Source organism: Cryptomeria japonica, chromosome 1 (genome assembly GCF_030272615.1).
Source record: "Cryptomeria japonica chromosome 1, Sugi_1.0, whole genome shotgun sequence".
NCBI classification, from domain to species: domain Eukaryota; kingdom Viridiplantae; phylum Streptophyta; class Pinopsida; order Cupressales; family Cupressaceae; genus Cryptomeria; species Cryptomeria japonica.
The window spans coordinates 7,695,632-7,703,541 of NC_081405.1; positions in this window are offsets into that span (position 1 = coordinate 7,695,632).

Below are 7,910 nucleotides of genomic sequence, written 5' to 3' on the forward strand. Positions count from 1 at the left end.
CTCCTTCTGAGAGAATCCTCTAGCCACAAACCTAGCCTTGTATTTCTCAATACTACCATCACTAGCATGTTTGATCTTAAAGAGCCATTTAGAAGAAACAACATATTTACCTTTTGGTTTAGGTACAATGTCCCAAACATCATTCTTTGGAATTGATTGATACTCTTCTGCCATGGCATGTTTCCAAACCTGTTGACTAGTAGCTTCCTCAACACTAGTAGGTTTTGATTCAATGATTTGGCTCATCAATGCAACTTTGCTGAAGAACTTATGAGGTCTCTTACTTTCTCTAAATGTTCCTCTTGGGGCTGCAAAACTTTTAGCCTCTTGCATCATTTTCCTCGCCCAAAGAGGTCTTTTCTTACCAATCACAATGTCAATAGGCCCATCAGTAAAATTCAAGGGCTCATTTGGGTCATCATCTTCTTCAGGTTCATGAGTCTCCCTCTAAACTTAGGAGTGTGATCATCTTCCATATTTTGAGGAGGCTCTTGATCTTCATTGTTCATCTCATGGATGCTCTTGGATTTCTTGAATGCAACATCCTCTTCAAATGTCACATAACTAGTTAACTCAATCAATTTATGTCTTGGTATATAGATTTTGTAGGCTTTTGATGTTTCACTATAGCCCACAAATATTCCCTTCTTTCCAGAAGGTTCCAACTTTGTCCTTTTATCTTTGGGTATATGTATGTACACTGGACAACCAAAGATCTTCAAATGACTTACATCTAGCTTCACCCCTGTAAATGCTTCTTCGGGTGCCTTATTCTCCAAAAAATGGTGAGGACATCTACTTTGAAAATAGACAACAGTTCTAGAAGCCTTGGCCCAAAAAAAAGTTTTGAAGATTTCGATCATGTATCATGGCTTTGGTTGCTTCCACAATATTTCTATTTTTCCTTTTCGCCACACCATTTTGTTGAGAATTATAGGGAACACAAAACTCCTTAATCCCAGCTTCAATGCAAAAAATTATAGAAGTGGTCAGAGGTGTACTCTCCTCCATTATTGAATCTCAATACTTTGATCCTCTTCCTAGATATGTTCTCTACTTGAGCTTTGAATTCCTTAAATCTCATAAGTACCTCTTTAGATTCTTTACTCTTCAAGAAATAGATTCAAGACTTTCTCGAGTAGTCATCAATAAAAATAACATAATACAAGAAACCACTCAAGGACGCAACAAACATAGGACCACATAAATCTGAATGAATGAGTTCTAAAATACATTTAGATCTACTTTCACTACTATGAAATGTACCTTTAGTATTCTTACACAATTCACAACCTTTGCAAGTGCCTTCATGCTCCTGGTTGAGTTTTGGAAAGCCTGTAACCATCTTCTCCATTGTAGGCAGTGCACAAAAGTGAAGGTGACCAAATATTCTATGCCAAATCTCACAAGTACTTGATGAGTCATGAAATAAGGCTTGATGAAGATGAGTGCAAAGTCTGTAAAGACATCCTTGGCAAAATCCAATGACTTGATCCATCTTGATGTTTGATTTATTTGGTCATGCAAGGACTTTGTCATCTATGAATGCAATTAGATATCCCTTGTCTAAATGACTCCCATGATGAAGGAAGGCCATTAAGTGCCAACATAGTTAATTCTTTGTCATCTATAGTGTGTCCAATGGTAGAGAGTTGATCTCTCAATTTGGTAATCCTCATGAAGTATGAGATTATGAATTCTCATTTCATCATCTTGATGTAGTGAAGTTGTTGCTTTAATGCAAGAGCTCAACTCTTTTTGTTGATCTCATACATCTCCTCTAATGTCTTGAACATGTCATATGCCATCATCAACTTTGAGATGATTTGCACAATGTGATCTTTCACAAAGTCAACCAACATTTTCTTTTCTTTGGTGTTCTTTCTCTTCCATTTAAGCTTCTCATTCTCTTCAGTTGGTTTCGGTACTGCTTTCTCCACAAATTTGTCTAATTCATTTTCCTTGAAGGCAAGCATAACTCTAAACTTCCAAGAGACAAAGTTTGATGTACCCTCAAAACTATCTTCAACTTTTAAGTTCGTTCACCATCTTGACGTTGATAGATGTAATCAAACTCAAAGAAAATAATGGAGGATAACCCTACTTCTATAAATCTGATCTTATTTTTTCTTAACCTGCTCTGATACAATGTTAAGTTTCAATCAGATTTGAATAGACAAAATTTACACACTTGCAGAAAGATTGCCCTAGGAAAACCTTCCTCTTGAAGGTGAAACCCAGCAACAAAGTAGATATTTATTCCTTCAATAAGACAAGAGTCTTTACAAGAAGTTGCTTCACTTTTTGAAGCTAAGTGATGATACAAGATCACCCTCAACAATTGTAAGGAATCTGCACTACTACATATCAGTCTATGCTGATAAATCCACCTTCTATATTCTATGATCTGCCTTGAAGATCCTCAAACTGTTGTAGATAGCCTTGATGGAGATACACACAATCTAAATCATTGATGGAGAAGTATGAATTTGCTTGTTGTAGATGATATGAACAAATGAAGGTAATGATTGTATTGATTCTTAAGAGGAAAACATAATTTGTTCCTTGTATGTTGATACAACCCGTTGAAGATGATTGTTCATTATCTCTTGGAAGAGAAGAGGAGTTGATCTATATACCCACATATTGGATATGTCAACCAACACGTCTCCCTCAAGAGTCGGATTCCTTAATAACAATCATGTCCTTTAAGTTTGATTACATTTAATTAACATGTCTTTTTATTATACACGGGTGGCATGTTAAATATGAATACACATATACATTATAAAGTTGATAGGCATTAGTCTTAAATTTGATTCAATCAATGTGTAAGGCCAATAGGCCATTCACACATTTAATGACTAAGTTGGCTCTGAGGAATCCCACCGAAGATATACATCAACAAATATGAAGCACTGGTCACTGGCATCAAAGTAGTAGTGGAATGGAATATCACAGAGTTACAAGTCTATGGGGACTCTCAACGAGTCATTAATCAAGTTAATGATGACTATCAAAAAAAGGATGACAAGATGATGCAATAAAAAATAATGGTGGGTGATTTTAAGAAATACTTTGTTGAGATCAAATTTGAACAAATTCCAAGATTGGACAACAAAGCTACAGATGTCATGGCGACCATGGCCTCCCTTCTACAAATACCAAAAATGAAAAATCGTTATGAGTTCCTGGTCGAACAAGTGTTTTCCCCTGCCTATGATAATCTTGTTGGCATTTGCATGATGATTGAATTAATGAAATGTTATATTGTCATTGATGTCAATTATAACCGGTAATGATGTTGTTATAATATTGTTTTGTAACCGGTAGGAAGAGCTAGTGAAGGGAATTGCAACCGGTAGGTGAATTTGTGGAAGAACCGGTATTGTTATGAAATGGAAAGATGAATTGGTAAACCCTACCTGTTGATATGATAAACCCTAACTGATGATTTTTGGTGAATCAGTTATATTGGTCTATGATCTAATGATGAGCGGTAATGATTAGGATACGTACGTATGTTGTATGAGAAGAGTTTCAAATGGTTTTTTGGCACGTTGAGTTAACGGTTTTTTTCTTCAGAATGAGAAAGTTCATTGCATGTAATGTAAACTATGTGATGAGTTACAGTGTTCGATGAAGCAATGATCAAGGAGTAGTCAAGGATATCTTGAATAATGTGCAATGATTATTATGTAATCCAATGGTCATACTTGAACTGATTTGTTTGTAATCTCTATGAGATAATTAAGTTTGTGATGTGTTACCAACATGATGATTTGTTTATAAGGTCGATGAGTTGTTTTGTTGTAGAGTTGGCAATTTGTATTTGAGAGTAAGAAAGTATGGTTGCCAAACCAGATGATGTATCTGCAGTTTGTGTAAAGGAAGATAGGAGCATGAAAGGGATCTAAACAAGCAAGTGTAGTGCTATTCAAATAGATCAGCAAACCCCTATTGTTTTCTAACAATTACAGCAATCAAATCCCCTAACCGGGTAAGCTCTAACAAGCTTCGTGTTATTCAAATCCTCTAACCAGGTGGTCCATTAGCTTGGATTTCAAATCCTCTATCGAGGTTACTCCTAATAGGGTATTTCTTCTAATAGGGCATTATAGTCAATCCCTTAACCGAGTGGTCCCTAACAAGATTTGTTCTTATTAGGAATTTTTGTAAAGCTTTAACAGGATTGGATCCTAACAGGGTGAACTTCAGAAGAGTTCAAAATACTTGTGGGTATTCATCCCCATCATGATTTTTCCCATTTGGGTTTCCATGTCAAAAATATTGTGTCAAGTGGTGAATGTTTTTGTGGTTATGTTTACTATGGTTGAATTGCTTAGCTGCTAAATCCACTTTGATATGTTATGTTAATCGACAGCAATCTGAAATATGCTTTTACTTATGTCAGTAAAGTATTTGGATATTTTGGTTTAAAAGGTTTTGTGAGTTTCAAATATGTTTTACTGTTAATCTGTTATAATAGTCAATCGGTTTAACTTGTCAATAATATTGCATTTGAAGTTCAGTGTTGAAACCAGTCAGTTTTGAGTTTTTTTTGAGAGGTTGATTTTGAGATTGGTGAAAGTTTATATCATTTTTATATCTACTGATTCACCCCCCCACCTCTCAGTAGTTAACTGGATCCTTATTATTTCATCATACCATCAAATCCAAATTCCCAATTCATATGCCACCTAGTTGGTTGTGAATCTTTAATCTATGGGAAAATTAATACCTATCTAAAATACAATATCCTCCCACCTGATCTATCCTAGAATCAAAAATGAAACTTTATCCATCAAGTAGCCTGTTATACCCAAACAGCTAATACGCTTTACCGACGAGGTCTTGATGTTACTCTCCTCAGGTTTTTGGAAAGTGATGAATCAAAAACCACCTTGTGAGAAGTCCACAAAGGTATTTGTGGTACACATTAAAGTGGTCCTACTCTAGCTAAGAAACTTCTAAGACTGAGACATTATTGGCCAAACATGGAAAAGGAATCCTATCAATATGCTAAGAAGTTTCATAAATGTCAAATCCATGGAAATCTCATACATGCATCAGCATGGAGCTACAACCGTTCATGACATCATGGTTGATTTGTCAATGGGCACCTCTCTTGTGGGTAAGATCTATCCCTTTTCCTCAAATGGACACAAATTCATAATCACAACCATTGAGTATTTCACAAAATGGATCAAAGTTGTTCCATTAACCACTGTCACCAGCAAATAGATATCCTCCTTCATTTTGAACTACATTATCTATTGATATGGCATTCTTAGTTCTATTGTCATTGACAATGGTAGACCCTTCAAGAACCAAGATGTGTAAAAACTGTGCAAAATATTCCATATCCAGCATCACTTTTCCACATCTTATTATCCTCAAGGGCATGGCCAAGCAGAAGGTCCAAACAAAATATTGAATGATGTTGGGCGTGATTGGCATGTCCAACTAAACCCTACCTTATGGGCATATGGAACTACCATTTGTACCCCTACTAGAGCCGCACCATATGTACTTGTGTATGGATCAGAAGATATTTTACCCATTGAGGTCGAGATACCTTCACTCAGAGTATCATTGAAAGGACTCATCCTAGATGACGAATATCGGGTATCCTGACTACAAGAGTTGGAACTTCTAGATGAGTGTTGTCAGCATGCTTTTGATCACCTATAAGAATATCAAATAAAGATGTCCAGAAGTTATAATCACAAGGTGAGACCAAGAATGTTTTAATTTGGTGACTTGGTACTAAAAGAGAATCCTCACAATCAACAGGATCGAGAAAAGAAGGGAAATTTTGAACCCAACTAGCTAGGTTTGTTCGTCATCATATCAGCATATGGTTATGGGGCATATTAGCTATCTACACCAAAAGGGAACTTATTTAACGAGCCTATCAACAACATCCATCTCAAAAGGTTCTATACATGAGTCATCCAATGCATAGAAGAAATCAAAAAAAGGAAAAAAGGAAAAAAAAAAAAAGTGCAATAAAAACCTAGTGAAAACTTGGCAACAGGCGCTACTTATGATAGACCAGATTTTCTATCTATTAGTACATAGATCATGAATCCACTTTTGACAATAATTATACATATCCATAATAAAGCCTTGTATAAACCTGAGGCATTGCAATAACGTTTCATCATAGCTTGTTGGTCATCGTATCTATCCATAATAGGAGGTTATTTCTATACTGTGGGCAAAATCCTAAACTCAATAGTGGCAATATGCTTAGAGATTAAAACAATAGGCTAATAGTAGTTAGGAAACACATTGAAAACAAAGATCACAAAGGAACTCAAAATTGAATAGATATCACAAATTTCAAAGCCAACCATCAAACTCAACACTGGATTGGTAAAACCAAACTCAATGGATGATCTATTGTGAATCATGATTTGATCGCTTTGGCAAGAAGGTTCGACTTGTGTATCTTATTTTTTTTTATCACATCTCCTAAGTGACACAAGGATGTCTTGAACTAGAGAAGCAAGGAAGGCGCGAGATATTTTTCTTTGTCTATTGTCTATGAGGAGATCATTAGTACTATGCAAATTTGTTACGGGACATGATTGGAAACATATCATTAAGGACATTGTGGATTTGCATACGAAAAGGGTCAACTCTTGTTTGTTTTATGTAAACAACACTGAGGTCATCTTGGTTCAATTATACCTCAATGCTTGTGTCAGCTTGCAATATCAAAATCCATGTAAGTTGTACTCAGATCATCATGGTTATATTATACCATCGATGTTTGTATCAACTTCCAACATTTTAAATTATCAATGATGACAAAAAGGGGCACAACAAAATTGAAAAATAGAATGAAAACAATGCATAACAAGGCTTGCATGATAAAACTAGATTGCATCCATAATTAGATCTTGCATAATCATTCTAAGTATGGCTTGCATGAGAGTGACAAATTGACAAAATATTTTACTCTTATTCAATGATTGAGTACACTTGACATAAACAAAAAAAATCATCATCACATTATGGCATTCATTATCATTGCATCTAATATCAAATGAGAATATTCATTTAAAATTAGTAACATTCACATACATCCATGTCATTTCATTTAGTGGCATATACATTCTGATCATTAGCAACACATCAATCAAATAAGCATAATCAAATGATATCATACATTGCATCCATCACATCAACATCACATCATATAAGCATTCATCCATATATCTCATCATCATAAAGAAAATACATCATCACATAAACATGATCATATAACATCATTTGCATAAATTTCTTCATTGCATCCATCATACACATAAGTTTTGCATAACACACATGAAGCATGAGTAAACATCATCATGATACATACATTCCAATGCATTATCGTCATATGAACATGTCACAATGAAATCATATACATATATACTGCATCATCATAGAATCATTCAACATAGAATAGGAATCAAATGCATTTATCTTATCATATAAGCATCATCATATATAAATAATGTAAGCATCATCATATATAAAGCATATAAGCATCACATCATGAATCATATAAACATCATATAGACCTAAACTCATTGTCTCATCGCATATAATCTCGAAAAGAATCACGGTCAAGTGTACAAAGATATCATATCAAAATAAGAGATACATCAAAAATGGTCAGAATCATATAATTATCTAAATTAATCAATGTATACATCAAGATGATACAAAATGTGAGGCACATATCGCACAAGAAGCTAAACTGTTCTCCCTCCAGACATTTTCGGTCTACCTAAACGTCCTGATGCTACACCCCCAGTACCTAGCTCTTCACCTAGTGGATATTTGTGAAGAGGTCTTGTCACACCTCTGCTCTTAGTTTGTGTCTGACTTCATCCTAATCCGGCCGCAGAGGC